The sequence below is a fragment of the Xenopus laevis genome, chromosome 1L (genome assembly GCF_017654675.1).
Source record: "Xenopus laevis strain J_2021 chromosome 1L, Xenopus_laevis_v10.1, whole genome shotgun sequence".
NCBI classification, from domain to species: domain Eukaryota; kingdom Metazoa; phylum Chordata; class Amphibia; order Anura; family Pipidae; genus Xenopus; species Xenopus laevis.
Genome location: NC_054371.1, coordinates 112,122,932 through 112,142,234, shown reverse-complemented (window position 1 = coordinate 112,142,234; position 19,303 = coordinate 112,122,932). Strand labels below are relative to the sequence as shown.

Here is a 19,303-nt window from a genome sequence, read left to right as displayed (position 1 = left end):
TTTATACCTCCCCAATTACTATGTTCATTCTAAAGGAGAGGCATTCCAATTCACACATAGAAGATGCATAAATTACCCCCCAAAACTAATTTAAAACAATTCTAATGATGTACTTAATCCCATTAAACAGGTCTGGACTGAGAATTAAAATAGGCCCTGGTATTTCAGGAACACAGAAGCCCAAACACCCCCCACCAGCCCACTAGTCACTTTCTATGGCACCTTATAGCAGCCCCTCTGGCATTTGTCAGAACCCACAGATTGACAGTCCAGGCCTGCCATTAAGCACGAGCCAACATTTGCATTAAAACAATCCAAATAATTTTGTCAACATTTTGCGTTCTCGTGCTGCTAGGGCAATGCTATGCTCTTCCCTGAGGTGCACAGGAATCAGTAAAAGTGAAATTCTTGAATCTTGTCAAAATTAAATTATGCTATTCAAATGTTCTACTTTTGGTGATTCACATACAGGGCATTCCTTTTTATGGGGATGTTCTTACGCTCTGCCTTTAATAAGTCCAACAAAAGTGCCTCAATCCTTCTCCAGGGAACCGCTCACCCTTAGGTAGAATCTCCAATCCGATAATTAAGGAGAGCGCTTCAAAACAATACTGCTGTGATTAATTATCGGATTGGAGATACAGGGCATTCCCTGTGGGTTATAATACATTACAGGTATGGGATCAGTTATCCGGAAACCTGTTATCCAGAAAGCTCTGAATTACGGAAAGCCCGTCTCCCATAGACTTCATTATAATAAAATGATCCAAATTTTTAAAAATTATTTCCTTTTCCTCTGTAATAATAAAACTGTCCCTTTTACTTGATCCCAACTAAGATATAATTAATCCTTATTGGAAGCAAAAACCAGCCTATTGGGTTTATTTAACGTTTACATGATTTTTTAGTAGGCAGTTTATGAAGATCCGAATGACAGACAGTACCGTTATGCAGAAAACCCTAGGCCCAGAGTATTCTGGATAACAGTCTCCATACCTGTATTGCTTTTATTAGGACAATATACAGTAACTTTTGTCTACATTGGTTACATGTGGCTTTAAATACATATAAAATGTAAAAAGTAAAAAAAGCTGTGATACAGATGAAAGAATCACAACAGAAACAACTTATTACTAATAATATTTTGACAGATTTTTCCAATTGTACTTTTTGTGGGGGCAAAAATACAGCACAATATTACACATGCCCTTGGGTACAAAGACACATTTTCAAAAACATACGAGGAAATTAAGATATTGCAAATATTGATATACAGGTAAACCAGAAATGAGCATACAGGTATAGGACCGGTTATCCAGAATGCTCGGGACCTGGGGTTTTCCAGATAAGGGATCTTTCCCTAATTTGGATCTTCGTTTCTTAAAATCTACTAGAAAATCATTTAAACATTAAATAAACCCAAAAGTCTGGTTTTGCTTCCAATAAGGATTAGTTACATCTTAGTTAAGGTACAAGGTACTGTTTTATTATTACAGAGAAAAAAGAAATCATTTTTAAAATTTGGATTAGCTGAATAAAATGAAGTCTATGGGAGATGGCCTTTCCATAATTCAGAGCTTTCTGGATAACAGGTTTCCGGATTCAAGAGACACCAACATGTAAATAATGGATATTAAGCTTCATAGCCAACATTTCAAACAAAAAAATTTTTTTTTCAGCTTATGTCAGCCCCTAACACGAAGATAAACCACCAAAACCTAATTTTCAGAAAAGCCATCGCTTGTTCATTATGCACATGCCTGTGACAAGAACTGGTTGCTGTATCCCCGGGTCCTGCACATTTTAAGCAAGCTGTGGCTTCCTGAAAAATATGCAAGGGTTATTTTTGTGCAAAAAATACTATTGTTTTACCAATCTGGAGTACAGGCCCTGTTAGCCAGCAACATCAATGGGGAAGAAATTTTTAGGAGATTGGTGTTCTTTATTTTAAAGTTCACAAACCCAAGCAATTGATTACACTTCTTTGCATCTTATGGCAATGGGGGTGGGGGTGTTCTAAAACCAGGAAGAGATTAAACACAGTGCTAAACAGAAATAGCTGTAAACCTAAAATAATGAAAACACTGTTTTACAGACAGTATTTCCATTCACAGTTAATAGGCAGACGTAGGACAGCTGGGAAGCAATCATGTGCTGATCCCTGGCATTCAGGGTCAGCGAGCTTGAGTTAAAGTGATATTATCCAGCAGAACCTTTATGACAACAGCATCTAATTCATGCATTTTTTGAAACAAAACCATTTAAGAGAGATATATATATAGATAGATATAGAGATAGATAGATAGAGAGATATATATATATATATATATATATATATATATATATATATATATATTTATTGGCAAAGAGTGTCACTGAAATGTAATAATTGCTGGATTTCCTGGCAAAGGTTTCATGCCCTGATGACTGAAGCATCAATAAGCAATACAGTCGAAGGGAAGCAATGATGGCGGTTTAGAATTTGCAAATGCAGTTCTGTTCATCTCTGTTATACTAAAGCAAAAAGAGGGAGGTATTAAGTATTAAGGATGCACCAAATCCAGGATTCTGTTATATGTAATATTCAAACTGGAGTTCGATATTGGCCAAATCTTTCATGGAAGATTTCAGGATTTAGCCAAATCCCAAATTAGTGGACTCTGTTCATATTTGTTTTAAACCCTCAGTGAGATCTGCTATGTTGCTGTTGCTTAAAGTGATGGAGACCCTAATATATAGGGGCCAACCTATTAGAAAACAGGTAAAATCCCTGCTTAGCAATACCATGCAGTTACTCCTGTCTCAATCTATTTAAATCTACATATTGCATTGCACCACACTGATATTTAGGTCGAATTTTAGAGCTATGTGAGCTTTTTCAAATCTCGAATTAACTCACAACTCGAATGATTTCTAATTTAAGATAAAACTCGAATGGAAAAATCTCGAATCAGCGAATTCGGGGTAAACAACCCAAAAAAGTTCTAGAGTTAAAGAACTCTAAAAATTCAAGGTTTTTTTAACACACAAAAAAAAATGATTTTTTACCAAACAATTACCTCAAAAATATAATTTTGTGGAAAACACAATTAGACATTAATAATCCTCTCAATCATTGTATTAATCAGTGAACAAAATTACTTTTGAAGGGCATCTCCCGATATGTCCTCACAGCCTTACAATTGTTTCACCTATACATTATCTGTTGGCCAGATGAATGACACATTGGGAGATGCTGGATGTTTTGAATGGCCTGTTTAAACAGGCCCTAATAAAAGCAAGTTCTACAGTCCTGCAAGAATTTCCTGATTAAATAGTTTAAAAGGCCTTTAAAAGCCTATTTCAGTTGGTGGTGCCAAAATGTTAGGCACCCCTCAATAAAATGTTTAGCGAAAACTGCATCAGATTGTGAAAAACTAAGAGCTGCCCTTGGCTATTTGCACATGCACAGCAGAGTAAAACTTGCAAGCTTACTCTACTGTGCATGTGTGGACAATAATCAGGTAAGGTAAGTAAAATGCCAGGGCAGTGCTTAGGCAGATTTTCTACAGAATAAGATTTATTTCACTTAAATATAAGTAAAAGCTTGGTGCACTTGGGGGTGCCAAATGTTACTAACTTACCTGAAACCCTGGGCCGGTGCTCCTATCAGCAGAAGCTGCACAAGGAGCAATCTTATTTAAAAAACAATTCTTTTAAATACCAGCAGGTGCAGTATATTGTTTGTTGTGCAAAGCTGTGAATCCCCCTCTCACCAGCACACATCCTGGTAGATTCCATTAAAGTTTCCCTTTGTGTTTCCCCTTCATGTTGTTCTTCAGGAAATAAGACCAGAGGGGAATATTAGCTTTGATATGTCATTATATTTGAGGTTTCTGTTGCTAGCAACATAAACATTCAGATAATGCCTCAATTTTTAACTGCACACTGCAGGTCAATAGTCAAAGTAATGGTACTATGGAGATTAGACAATAAACAGTATTAAAAAAGGGGAAGTCGAGCAGGAAATAGGCAACAGGATATGAGGCACTAATATTGTTGCATTCGGAAGCCTAAGTGTTAGAACAGGCAAATGTAATCAGCATTGTAAAGTCATATAGTGCTTATATCAATAGCAGATATATAGAGGAGAGCATTTAAAATATGTAATGCTGGCCATACACGGGCTGATAAAAGCTGCAGACGGGCCTAGTCAGCAGCTTCATGGCCCATGTATGGGGCCATCTATCAGGCTTCCCCAAATGATTTCTGACCAATAATTGCCCGGATATTGATCGGACAAGTTTTAAAACCCCATCGGAGTGATAACTGCATCAACTTGTCAACTGTGGTCCTTGCTCCAACAGCAGTATTTCGTTGTTGTGATCCAATCACAACAATGGCATTGTATCGTAAGGCAGTACTTCACTGTTAGAGAGGGTGATCCCTCTATCAACTGCTCCCCTTTATAGCACCACCCTCACATACTACCAGGTGAAGTGTCTTGATAAATGTTCATTCAATTAGGTCAATTCAAGATAACCAGATGGACTATGTTGGATATACACATACCTAGGTTTTCTGGATAAGAGTACTTTCTGTAACATGGATCACCAATTTAAGTCTACTAAAGGAGTGGTTCAAATTTAAGTTAACTTTTAGTATGTTATAGAACAGCCAATTCTAAGCAACTTTTCAATTGATATTCATTATTTATTTTGTGTAGTTTTTCAAAATGTTTTTCAAATGCCTTTTTCTTGTGACTTTTTCTTGTGACTTTTTCGAGCTTTCAAATAGGAGTCATTGACAAATCTAAAAAAATTGCTCTTCAAGGCTACAAATCTATTGTTATTGCTACTTTTTATTACTCATCTTTCTACTTAGGAACTTGCTGATTCATATTCCAGTCTCTTATTCAAATCAATGCATGGTTGCTAGGGTAATTTGGGCCCTAGGAACCAGATTGCTGAAATTACTGGAGAGCTGCTGAATACAGAATTCAAAACCCACAAATAATAAAAAATGAAAAACAATTGCAAATGGTTTCAGAATATCACTTGCTTATAAACAGCTTGTCTGTGGAGCAGACCTTTGATCACAATTAGTGATGTGCGGGCCGGTAAGGCTGCTCTCCCCGCCTACCACCTTGCACTGCCAGCTTCCTTTTTTAATAGACGCACACCTTATCGCCTCTTTTTTGTGACGTCATCGGCGGGTCTATAAAAGGAACCCGGAAGTCACGGGCGGGCGCTCACGGAGGGTGGGTTAGGGTTTGGTAAAACCCAATCCACACATCACTAATCACAATGTAAATAGATACTCAAATAATTGGAAGGAACACAAGGTCTCAAAAATACTGAAAATTGTCCATTACTTTACAAACATATTTGTACAAAACCAATAAATGCATAATTTAGCAATATGTTTTAACTCTGCCTCTTTCAAGCAGTTTCACTAAGGAATTGATCATAAGGAAATAACTGCTATATCATTGCACAGGCATAAGATCCGCGAGAACCCAGATACGTCACAGATCAAATGAAATAAGGTTCCTGTGTATTCTCACACCAAGGGCACAAGTCCGTCTGATGAGATTTGCACAAACTGGCGCCACTTTGATTTAAAGGAACAGTAACACCAAAAAAAGTTTTTAAACACAAGACATTCAAGCGCAGGATACACAGCAGATAACATAAGTTCTGAAGAATCCCATTGTATACTACAGAGTTTATCTGTTATCTGCGGTGTATCCTGTGCCTTTTCTCCTTTTTTTAAGCTTTGAATTGCTGCTCCCATCCCTTGTTTATAGAATCTATCATAGAGTTTCAGAACCATTTTCATCAGTGCAGCCAACAGTACATTTTCCCTGCTTTAAAAGACTTTCCTTATTTGGTGTTACTGTTCCTTTAACTGGTAAAACCATCTTGACTCAATAAATGAATTGGATCATGACCACTAGGGTACTAGGTCCAAATCACACAGAAAAGTTTAGATATAAAGTGTGGTCAAGGGGCAGATTTATCAACAAGTGAGATTACTGCTCACCACAGAAAAATCCACTGACTTTCTATATAATCCTATGGAATTTTTATAATCATATTTATTAATGGGTGAAAGTTAGGAGTTCACCATTTGATAAATGGGATTCCAAAAATCCCATAGGAACGACTAGAAAGGGATTGAATTTAGGGCAGAAACCCATGGTCAGATACAGTGAGATTAGACACCTGGCGACAAATCTCCCTGAAATGTAACAAATGCGAGGGATATACTGGTCTGCTGGGAGTCCCGTGGTATCAGAGTTCAGTCGTGAAGAATCTCTTGGGGGCAGATTTATCAAAAGATGAGATCACCACAGTTGGGCAGAGACACACGGTAAAATTTGGGGAGATTAGTCACCTGGCGAAAAATCTCCTCTTCTTCAGGGTGACTAATCTCCCCGAACTGCCTTCCCTCCAGCTAGAATGAAAATCGCCGGCAGGATGGCACTCAGAGCACTTTGTTTTCCTTAGTTGCCTCACGAAGATTCTTCGGACAACTTCGGAAAACGGAGCGATCTGATTGCCATCCTACCGGCGATTTTCATTCTAGCTGGAGGGAAGGCAGTTAGGTGAGATTAGTCGCCCCGAAGAAGAGGAGATTTGTGGCCGGGCAAGTAATCTCCCCAAATCTGACCGTGTGTCTCTGCCAAACTGTGGTGAACTCTAATCTCACTTTTTGATAAATCTGCCCCTAGTGATTCTTCACGCCTTGACTCTGATACCTGGGGACTCCCAGCAGGCCAGTATATCCCTCACATTTGTTACAGTTCTAGATTCAGTCAATATATGTAAGACGTTTTAGAAAATAACATGTTTCATCACACTTTGGGGCAAAGAGTTACCCCCAAAAATATATAACTCCGGGGAGCGCCCATCTCCGGAGGTGGAGAAACAACACACGTCCCTGATAGTTGTGATGAGATATAACGCTGCCCCCTCCAATACATGTTGTAGGAGCTGTAGCACATCTGAAATCGCCACACTCTGTTACCCATCTGCGCTCAGGGGACAAGGAGCCGCAGCTCTTGAAGAAAGCATGCTGCATTTTGTTAGTTGATGGACAGGACCATTTAATGGCCACTGCAGGGGTTATGGGTGAAACCACTCACCTGAAGTGGCGCCTCCGGGAAAGCTATGAAGTCGGTCAGCTTCACCGTCTTTGATCTGGCTTCCCGCCAAAATAAACCGGGCCTGGTGTCTCCGGCCGAGCTTCCACCTTTTTCACTGCAGAGACTATTGAATGAGCAAATGCCAATAGCGCTTCCCTACTCCTTCCGGCACCCTATAGCGGACAAGAATTGTTGTTTTAGCAAAACTCGCACTCTGTCTCAGCAACACTTTCTCCTTCCTGTCGAGCAGCGACTGTGACAGCCAAAAGAGGTGTGTCCTTGAGGACCGTGCTTCCGCCTGAGCGATGCCCCACCCGCGCACAATGGTGTTTTCACTTAGTGGCTGGTGTTGAGGTTTTTGGCGAAATAAAACGACAATTGAACTTTGGTATTTGCACAATAGCGTCTATTTGTTTCTCATAGTAGTGGAAAGTCCGTGCAACAGTGCCCTGGATATGATTGAATTTACACACTGCAACTGCATGGCTTAAATGCTAACCGTAATACGCCTTCCAATGAAACGGATTCTTTTTAAGTAATATACGACAAATAATAAAGACTTGAGATGGCAGCTGTTTTTACATTAATTACTTTGTTTCTAAAATGTAGTTTTTAACAAGAGAATTAGTTTCATTTTCAAAGCTGGGCTGAGTGGCATTGTGGCAGAGCTGTCACCCCCCCCCTCCTATTTTTTACGGAGTTACCAGAGATCTTGTGCCCAAAAAAATGTTGGCGGTGCGCCCCTCAAGTCCCCCATTGCCAGCTTTTGAAAAGTCGACAGCTCTGCCTTCTGGTTGAACTAGTGCCACCTCAAACAAAAACTGAACTAATCATCTGTCCACCTAAGCCTGGTCCTGCTCACCTATTTACTATCTCTATTGATGGCATGCTCATTAACCCAGTCAACTCAGCTCGCTGTCTGGGGGTAATCGTCGACTCCTCTCTCTCCTTCTCTGATCATATTAACAGTAACGTCACTAGAGGGGGCACAGCCGGGCCCCGCCCCCTCCCTACGGCTGCATCTGTCAGTTGCGCACGGGCTGCGGGGTGGCCCTGAGGGGGTGCGGGCCCTGGCCCGCTCGCACCCCCTGCTCCACCGGTAGTTCCGCCACTGCATATTAACACCACTGTCAAAACCTGTCACTTTTTCTTATGCAATATTGCCAAAATCTGTCCCTTCCTTTCACCTGCTATGGCCAAGACGCTCATGCATGCTCTCATCATATCCTGACTAGATTACTGTAACCTTCTACAACTAGCCTCCTTAACTCCCATCTCTTCCCTCTACAGTCTTTATTAAATACTGCTGCCAGAATTATCCTCCTCTCATCCAAAATGGTTCAGGCCCCTCCCCTGCTGAAGTCCTTATCATGGCTTCCTATAAAACAAAGAATAACTTATAAACTCCTCCTCATAACCTTCAAATCCCTTCATTCCTTTGCACCCAGGGCAGCCATCCGGGGACGGACAGGGGGGAGAGTTGTAGGGGGCCCCGAGGGTAAGGCCACGCCAAACTTACTTGATTATCCGGGCCCCCCATCTTTCTGAGAGCTGCTGACTTCGGGAAGGCATGGACGTTTAAGGGGCCCTGGCCACCAATTTTCTCATAATGTGGGGGGGGGCTTGCCACCAATTTTGGCCACCAATTTTGGCCACCAATTTTTTTTTCTCATGTGGGGTCCTAGCCACCAATATTTTTAATGCGGGGGGGGGCTGGCCACAATGTTTTTATGGGGGACCCTGACCACCAATATCTTTTTATTAACATGTGGGAACCCTAGCTACCAATATTTTTTTTGTTTTTTTACTGTGTGGTGGGGGAGGGTGGACCTGTAGGTGGGGCTTGCGGTGGGTGCAGCCCAGGGGGCCCAGGAAATTTTGTCGTATGGGGCCCTGCGATTTCTGATGGCGGTCCTGTTTGCACCTAACTACATCTCATTTCTTGTTTCTCTATATGTTCCTGGCCAAACCCTCCGCTCCTCTCAGAGCAACTGCTTGGTTGTACCCCCCACTACTACTGCTGTTTCCCATATCAAACCTTCTATCTTGCGGCTCCTTATATTTGGAATACCATTCCTGAATCTCTCAGGAGAGAATCCTCCTTCAATGTCTTTAGAACTAAACTCAAAGACTACCTCTGGGAGTTCATGGATAACACTTGAAGTGGGAACTGGTACTTATATGACATATATAGATATATGTAACAAACTGTAACCTACTGCACTTTTATACCCCTCCAAATTGTGTTTGTAAGTTACCCTCCCATTTAGACTGTAAGCCCTACGGGGTAGGGTTCTCCAGCCTTTTGTCTCCTTGACACTGAGCACTTAATCTGTATTGTAATTACATTTATGTGAATCTTGTTTCTAATAATGTAGTTGTTACTTTTTATTTCAATGACCCCTTGTTTGCTACTACTAATTTATTGTTTTGCTGTACAGTGCTTTGCCCTCAAGGAGCGCTATACACATAAAAATATACATACATACATTTCACAGCAGCATCCCAAAATCTAATTTATCTATTGTAAAGCTGGCCATACGACTAAAGATCTGCTTATTTGGTGACCTTGCCGTTATGCCCACCTTGAGCTGGTGGATATCAGGTTGATAAGAGCATTTGAAAATTTCTTTGGTTCCACCTTCCTGGAAGGTGGGTGCAAGTTGGAGCCTGGGCGGTGAAACTAGTGTTAGGATAGCTTTGTAATAGCTATCTCCAGGAGTGAGAGATAGGTTCAGATTGGCTAGTAACCAACCTGAGGCTCCAACAAGGAAAATTAGAAGGAATAGCAGTTCTGGGTGTACTACCCATAGAGTAGGGATTTAAGTGTACAGTGTAGGTTCCACTTGAAGGGCCTGATATTTGGGATTGGACACTTTCGAGTTGACCAAATGCACTGTTCAATTATTGATCCCTGATGGATAAAGCACTGGCTGTCTTCTCTGTACAGGAGTAAATGCTTTATAATGTGTACTAAACTCCTGGAGATTGTAATATATAATGTAAAGATTTATCATTTGTTTTAAGATCCACTGGGTCCCCCCATTGATTTAATCAACCCGATGCTTGAAGTTTTGCAACAACCTTTATCCACTACGTCCATGAGGGCTCAACTCAGAGATTAAAGGTGGCCATACACGGGCAAATTAAAGCTGCCGATATGGGTCCTTTAGACCAATTCAGCAGCTTATCTGCCCATGTGTGGGGGCTCCCGACGGATATCAGGCCAAAAATCGTGCAAGTTTGATTTTTTTTTCCTGCGATCCAAGACGGCATCGGCTAGTTGGTGCGGTCCTGCGACCTGTCTGCACCATTTGCAGCATTGTAATCCAATCGTTTTGGCCCAGGGCCAAATTTTCGGTTCGGATTCACCCGATTTTGCCCTGCCGTTATTGGGCATATCAGGTTAAGATGCACTCATTTGGCGACCTCGCCAGACGAGCAGATCTAATAGTTTATGACCACCTTAAGAGTCCATGTTTATTAGTATGGTTAACATATAGTTTTTAGAGTACTGCCCAGGGAGCAGGCCCAGCAGTTGCAGGGGGGCCCAGAGTGTATGGGACCCAGCAGGGCCGCGCCGCACAGGCGCCCAAGGCAAGCCGGCGGACGCGGCACCGGTTTAGCACAAGTGCGCATGCGCAAGGTGGCGCTCGCATGCTCAAGAAGCGGTGGTTTTTCTTCTTTTGCTCTTCTGCGCATGCGTGAATTAGTACGAATGTGTGCATGCGGAGAGAAATGTAATCGCATGCATGCGCAGGAGCGCAAGTATCCGTAAAAACCGCAAAGAGTCGGGCACTGGACTGGGGGTAGGCGACAGAGGAGGCGCGTGCCTGGCGCCCCCCCAGCTTTGCGCCCTAGGCACGTGCCTACTCTGCCTACCCCTAGTTCCGGCCCTGGGACCCAGTGAGGCCCTAATTAATGAGCAATTTTAATATATATTTGGGAGGCTAGGCCAACTTAGCAATATTTTGTGGTCCTAAATAAAAGTTGCTGTGGGGCCCAGTAGCATCTAGTTACGCCACTGAGTACTGCACTTCCATTTAACAATTGGGATACAAATGCATGCACATACTACACATTATTAAAGGGGATTTCTTTAAAGAAACTACATAGTTCACAACTGAACTTTGATTTTTTTTACTTATTCAGCACTTCGTTCTGGCACCATTCAATTGAATTTAAAGTGTTCTCTGACTGCTAGGGTCCCACCGACCCTTGCAACCAGTTGAGGGCTTATTAACAGTTCAGAGTAGAAATTATTAACATGCATAAAAGTAAATGACTTTTTGGTTGCTAGACATGACTGACCATGACAAAACAATAAATCCAGCACTATACTGGAGATTCCCAAGTAAACCCTGCATCCATTGAGCCAAATCCTAGTAGCTTCTTCTTATTAACATAAATGAAGTCCGCTCACCGTTCCTATTTCATGGCCCCGGTGCATCCCGCCCCCGACCTAACGCGTATACTTTGGAGCGGTTAAATCTCCCCACACTTGCAGAGTATATGAATCATCAATTAAGGATCTTACCTGGTTGGCGCTATGACCCAGGTGCTGCAGCTCTGAGTCCGTCACTAAGAAGAACGTGTCCACTTTACTCAACGATCGTTGCGGAGGCACACTCCAAGGTCGGACCTCTGAGGAAGTGCCATGACACGAAACGCGTCCGACCTCGGACGCTTTTTATTATCAGTGTATCAAGATGTATAAAATAAAGTAACCTTTTTTTACCAATAAGTTGAAAATAAGCGATTCTTTCTAAAGGACCCTTGAGCGTGCCTCCGCAACGATCATAATGACCATGATACCCATACAGAATTTTATATTGCAGATTAGATAAAGAAATGCAAGTCATTAAAAAAGGAAAGACAATTGCAATTTGAGAATAGCAATGTCTACACAATAAATGTTCATTCTAAGAGGAACCTTCTCTATGGCTGGAACATTTTATTTAATGATTATCCACCAGAAAACCACTATACTTGTCCTGCTTGATAAATACTGTTATCTGGAAAAAAAAAAAAACAGATATTATAGAAAATATCACCTAGATCTGTTTCTAGGGCCACCATCATAAACTTTGGGGCCCCGTACAAGTTATTATATGCCCCCCCCCCCCCATGAATACCAACTTGCAGTACCAAAATGTTGGCAGGCCTGCCTGTTTAAACCATTTCTACTGATGATGAAATGAGTCTACACACAGAACTTTCAAGTAATCCACAAATACAGATGTTATTACTTTTTGATAGAAGTCATTATATGCAAATGTTGCATTCTGGTGGGCCAGCATGTAAGAGTTCCTTATTGCAGCCACAACTGCACTTCCTTCATAAATGTAATTGCCAGGTCCTGCTCTTACAGTAGCCGATCATTTGTCGTGTAGGCCCGTCTATGGCCACCTTTAAATATGGTGGGGAATGGGTCTCCTTACAGCAGTGATGCCAACCCCATTGATGTTGCTCACAGTGGCTTCAAAGTAAGTACCTATTTCTAAATTCCTGGCTTGAAGGCAAGTTTTGGTGGCATAAGGACACAAGTTTACTCCAAACAGAGCTTCTCGCAGGTTAGCATTTAACATGGACTATCAATGCCCTTATTTAGCATAACCAAGGAACTTTTTTCATGCTCCTGAAAAATGTTTACATTTGAATGTTGCTCACAGGTAATACAGGTTGGGGATCCCTTCCTTAGGTTATGGAAATGTATGTTGCCTTTCACAGAATCAGGAACACAAACTCCTACATGCTAAGAGTAAATTTTTATTTTAGAATTAAATAATTTCTTATGGGCATTTAACAAGGAGTAGAAGTTGACAAGGTTCACGGTTTATTGCTTTCCCTTTTAGGTGGGTTGATGACTTGAGGACTCCTTGAGGTTCATCCTCCACTTCTTCCATGGGACCTTCACTCTAAACATCTTCCTATAAATCTCTTTGATTTATTTGGAGAGACCTGTATTAGCATTACAGTCGGGATATCTACAGACAAAAAGATGCGCAATTCACGGATTTGGTGATTATTAGAAATACTATTAAGGAACTGCTTGCAGATACCAGAACTCAATTGATTACATATTTTGTTTTTTTCATTTGTTTGTACCTATTGGGCTAGGTTTGCTGCCGGGCCTAGGGAGTTCTCTATCGTTATACAAAAAGTAGTTTATAGTATGTATTTATTCATTGCTATGCACTAGATATTTATAGGTAGAGAGCAGTTGTTGGCTGCAATGCTTTAGATTAAGGTAGAAGTGAAGCATCTGACTGATTGTGTTTGCAATGGAGTGGAATAATTAATGTAGGAGTATTATATGGTTAGGTGGGAAGTTAATGATGGAAGGGAGTTCCAAGTGTAGGTCACTATTTGAGATGGACAGTTTTTAGATTGATTACGTGTACCAAGATAATGCTGTTTTTAGAGCAACAGGGTGGTGGATGCCCATTTGCAATGCATAGAATATTAGGTTGTGGCAAGACAGCAAATGTTTCTTTATTTCAGACAGCATAAACTTCCAAAAACAGCTTTCAGCAGCAATACAAATACAGCAAAAAAGAAAATGGCACCAAAATTACAGACCTTTGAGCAGTAAACTTAAAGGTAAACCACCCCTTTAAGGACTACTGATTAGCCAACTGAAGCCAATCAGACTCAGATAGTCAGCCTGTAGCACTTCACTCTGCTACATAGGTGTACCAAGATGGTGTTGTTTGCCAAGGTTCACTTGTGCAAAAGTGACACCTGTAGTTGGTCTAATAGGTTATGTGTTGTGACACTTGATTTGGGCAAAGGCGAAGCCCTGGTATGGGGAATTATAAATGAAAGCACCCCTAAACTGCACTAATAATAGGTAGGGATGCACCCAATCCAGGATTCGGCCTTTTTCAGGAGGATTTCAGCCGAATCCTTCTGCCCAGCCGAACCGAATCCTAATTTGCATATTCAAATTAGGGGCAGGGAGGGAAATCATGTGACTTTGTCCCAAAACAAGGAAGTAAAAAATGTTTCTCCTTCCCACCCCTAATTTGCATATGCAAATTAGGATTCGGCTCGGTATTCGGACGATTCTTTCGCAAAGGATTCGGGGGTTCGGTGCATCCCTAATAATAGGTAAAGCTTACTCCCCATTTTATTTTTTAACAGCTTTGCCTAGAATTATACAGGTATGGGACCTGTTATCCAGAATGCTCGGGACCAGGGGTTTTCCGGATATGGGATCTTTTCATAATTTGGATCTTCATTCCCTAAGTCTACTAGAAAATCATGTAAACATTAAATAAACCCAATAGGCTGGTTTTGTTTCCAATAAGTATTAATTATATCTTAGTTTGGATCAAGTACAAGCTACTGTTTTATTATTACAGAGATAAGGGAAATCAATTTTCAAAAATTTGGATAAAATTGAGTCTATAGTAGACACCCTTTCCGTAATTTGGAGCTTTCTGGGTAATGGGTTTCCGGATAACGGATCCTATACCTGTACTTACAAAATACTCTGTAGTTGCAGGGTGATAGGTAGCCTGCATTTCTGAATGGGAATTTAGCTTTGCAGTGGAGGACCTTCAACACCTACGCTTTTTATCATTTGCACAGTATAAATGTATGTTTCTTTGCCTTTGGACAGCATAGAGGGTAATATTGTCACATATTATGATTATAAATATACACTGCACTGATAAAAAGCTTAGTTGGCGACGGTCCTTCTCTGAAGCTTCCGGTTTAAGGAACATGGGAATACAGGCTGCCTGTTGCATTGATACAGAGCATTTTGGAAGTATAATTCTAGGTAAAGTTGTTAAAAAATCCAAGGGGGGAGTAAGCTTTACTTAGTATTACAGCGTTTAGGGTTGGATTATTTACTAAAATATTTTGAAGTTATTGGCCCTTAAAGGAGAAGGAAAGTCAGTTTATACTTGGGGGTGCCAAATGTTAGGCACCCCCAAGTGATCGCATTTACTTACCTGACACCCCAGTCGGTGCTCCTATCAGAAGAAAATTGCACCAGCCTGGGGGTTATTCCAGCGAGCACCACCGGCTTCTTCTTTCGGCTGCGCATGTGCGGTACAGCGAAAGTCTGAACTTTAATGAAAAATCTGGCTTTAAATAGACTGGTTCTACTGCGCATGTCTGCCCCAGGAAATTTGAATAAAGAAGAAGCAGAAAACGATCACTCCGTGGTGCTCGTTGGAATAACCCCAGGCCCCCAAGTAAAAAGGACTTTCCTTCTCTTTCAAAGGAACCTTTTATCTTTGTTAATTTGTTGTTTTTAGGATTGCCAACTAGCCAGTATTTTACAGGCCTGGCTGACAGAAATGATGCTTGATGCCAATGTTAATAATAGGAAAGAAAAAAATATATATATAAGAACAGGTGCAACCCTAGTTGTACTCCATAAAAGGGACCATACATTAATTGGTTGTGCAAGTTTCTGCAGGCCAGATTAAGGTGTGGTCCAACCGGTCATACTTATTTAAAACAAAATGCTAAAAATGTAGAAATATTAGCCTGCCAATCACCTGGGCCCCATAGGATGTGGACCCTGCCAACAGGTGTATTTGCTATTTTGTTTTCTTTATAGATTCAGTTATAGCTTGTTACATAAACATAATTACACACTAATTAAGGACAGGGGCGGATTAATGCACTGGGGCCCAGTGTAATCAGGGGCCCATTTAGGTGTGCCTAGATGTATGTATTGTGACTTCATAGCCTAAAGGGGGTCTTGTGTGGATGCAGCCTAGGGCCCCACATGTCAGTCAGTGATTAAGGGATATTGAAAAAAAAAAAGTTTTTCTTGGTTAACTAAAGTTTAAACCAGAAAATACTCTTAAAAGGCTAGTAACACAAATACTGAACCACTGAGCTAGTATGTGCAAAAAAACAAAAATTGTGACATTAAATGGTCTTCAGACAGGCCTTACAATGTTTCTTTACCTAGTTCTGCACAGTTAGTATTTGTTACCAACAGAGGATTTTTTTAGGGCAAGAAACATACATTTGTAATGATTCTGTTAACGATAATGCATATTAAGAGCAAGGTCCTAGACGATATCTACAAGCAGCAGGTGAGTTTTGCCAAGAACCTACATACATCACAACGAAAGATAAACTAGTGTTTCTACACTCAGAATTCTTTCCGTTAGTGACTCATTAATTATTTAAACAATATCATGTTAACCAACTGCATTTAGACTGTCTGTCAAGCTCAGATGAAATGCCAAAGACTGTATGCTAGGGGAAAATAGGTCAAATTCTCCATTACTTTAAAGACCGACTTCCAGGCAATTGTAAGCAATGTAAAGTTGTAAAAAACAAAAAAAGAAATCTAAATCAATTTACACAGATCTGTGTTCAGATTTGATCTGTGTCAAATGGTTTATGACAATAAAACATGAAAACCTCCAAGGGAGTGAATACTTTAATAGGCACTGTAAAACTCTCAATCAGCATTGGAGTATAAATGCAAAGCACTATGGGGGCTGTAGTCCTTCACTTGCAAGTAGCACAGCAATGAGGACTACAAGTTCCAAGGTCTATGTAAAATAAACATTTAACAACCAAATGTCTACTGTATTAAGAAGGTTGTAAATATAGTTCCTTATTCAAACCACTGGGTACCACTGTTGCTAAATGAAAGATCCATTTTCTGACGTAGGATATGGTACATAATGGTTTACTCAAAATGAATATGAATAAGGCGCCAGGGCCAGATGGAATACACCCTCGGGAATTATTAGAGCTTAGCTCATTTTTAGACCTGCCTATATTTCTGATCAGAATCTCTTTCACCTGGTATGGTACCTATGGATTGGAGGAAAGCCAATGGTATTTCTATATTTAAAAAGGAGTACGATCTCAGCCTGGCAATTACAGGCCAGTAAGTTTGATATCTGTGGTGGGCAAGTTATTTGAAGTGTTAAGGGATCACATTCAAAATCATGTTCTGGAGAATTATGAGAAGTAACCAGCCTGGCTTTATGAAGGATATGTCATATCAGCCAAATATGATTGCTTTTAGTAAGTAGTTGGACATTGGGTTTGCAGTAAATGTGATCTATTTGGACTACTTTCTAATCAAAGGGCCGTTGGGCTTAAAGTTGTATGCACATGGATAGGAAACTGGCTACAGGATTGGGTACAGGGTGTGGTTGTTAAGGGTACATTTTCTACTTGGAGTAAGGTTCTTGAGTTGTATTAAAAGGGGAACAGATTTGCGAGACATGGGGATTGTTATTCCACTGTACAGAGCGCTGGTAAGGCCCCAACTAGAATATGCCGTACAGTTTTGGTCTCCAGTAGTGATGTGTGGGTTGTGTTGCCATCGACCCGCACCCGACCCCTCCCAACAAGAACCCGGCCGCTTCGTCTATTTATAGACCCATGTCCAACCCGCGGTGACATCATGAAAGGGACGGAGCAGACGCGAGTTTATAAATTCAGGGATATGAAAGCCGTTATCCGGCAGCGCGACTTGAAAATTTTTTTGTGGTTGCCGGCCCATCGCTAGTCTCCAGTGCTCAAATGTAACATTACTGAATTTGAGAGGATCCAGAGAAAGACAACTAAGCTGGCAAAAGGTATGGAAAGTCTCGGCTATGAAGAAAGACTGGCAAAATTGGGGTTGTTTACACCAGAAAGGTGCTTAAAGGAGAATTCAAAATAACCCCTACCCTACATAGACCCCCCCCCTTCAGCCTAGTGTTACACCGGGCAAATGCCCCATACGTTTTACTTACCCCTCGGTGCAGATTCAGGCAAGAGTTTACGGGCGCCATCTTCAGGCGCTTCGGCAATTTTCGCGAGTTTAGGTGCATGCGCAGTTATCGCGAAACAGTAAATTGCTCCAACTGTGCATGTGCCGCCACGATGTCTCATTCCAAAGATTTCCGAAGAGAAGATGGTGCCCGTGAACTCCAATTCCTGAATCTGCACAGAGGGGTAAGTAAAGCATTTGCCAGGGAAAACAGTTAGGCTGGGGGGAGGGGGGTCTATGAAGGGTAGGGATTATTTGAATTCCCTTTAAGGGGATCATACTGTATAATATTCTCTCTCCCATTCCAGTTAATAGAAAGGAGGTTGTGGCTATATATTTGGAAGGGGTTTTTTTTACAGTGAGAGCTGTGAAAATGTGTAATTCTCTCCCTGAATCAGTAGTACAGGCTGAGATATTAGCTTTAAGAAGGGGTTGTATGGCGTTTTAGCAAGTGAAAGATATAAAAGATAGTTCGTAGTACAACTGGGACTGGCCATCTTGTAGCGAATTGGAGAGGCTTCGGATGGGGTCTTTTGCTTTCCTCTGGATCAACCAGCAGGCATGGGCGTCCACAAATAGGGGCGAGGGGGGCACTTGCTCCCCCTTGGAATTTTGCCCTTAAGTGCAGCAGAACGTAGAATCTACGTTCTGCAACTGCAGCATATCAGGGTGGTTGAGAGGAGGAGCAGCTTTTAAAGCCGCTCGCTCATATGCCCCCAGGCAGTGCGTGCCCCACACCATGAAAGGAGCCAGCACCCAATAGCCAGGACAAGCTTTTTCTTCAGAGTGCACACAGCTCAGATCGCATCTTCTTTCTCCTGCTTTTGATCTTTCTGTCCAGGCTTCGTGGGGAGGGAGGAGGAAGCAAGATCAGCAGAACAGCCAAATGCTGCAGTGATTGACAGACTTGCTGCCACTGATTGAATCATTTGAATTTCCCACCCACACTCCTTTTCATGTGGGAAAGAATTTCTGGTTGTCTGTAACCATTCTCACAATCCTCCGCATATGCTGCTCCTGTATTTTTCTTGGCCTGCCAGACCTGGGTTTTACAGCAACTGTGCCTGTGGCCTTCCATTTCCGGATTAAATTCCTTACAATTGAAAATGACAGTTTAAATCTCGGAGATAGCTTTTTGTAGCCTTCCCCTAAACCACGATACTGAACAATCTTTGTTTTCAGATCTTTTGAGAGTTGCTTTGAGGATCCCATGCTGTCACTCTTCAGAGGAGAGTCAAACAGAAGCACAACTTGCAATTGGCCACCTTAAATACCTTTTCTTATGAAGTTCAAGGCTTAACGAGCTAATCCAACCAATTCGGTGTTGCCAGTATTGAGCAGTTACATGCATTCAAATTAGCAAAATTACAAGGGTGCCCACATTTTTACATAGCCAGTTTTTCACATTTGATTTAATT

At 41.4% G+C, this 19,303-nt stretch overlaps 1 protein-coding gene across 3 annotated transcripts in view; it reads right to left on the bottom strand.

Moving 5' to 3' along the window:
• Positions 1 to 7,760, bottom strand: part of mob3a.L (MOB kinase activator 3A L homeolog) — a 16,338-nt gene extending 8,578 nt beyond the window's left edge. For 2 of the 3 annotated variants that reach the window (XR_005961120.1, XM_041562092.1), the window contains exon 1: positions 7,130 to 7,746. The gene's annotated coding sequence lies outside the window, so the exon portion shown is untranslated. Of the gene's footprint in view, positions 1 to 3,623; positions 3,816 to 7,129 lie in introns of all 3 variants that reach the window. The other variant, XM_041562093.1, reaches the window with a different exon arrangement.
• Positions 7,761 to 19,303: the final 11,543 nt, after the last annotated feature.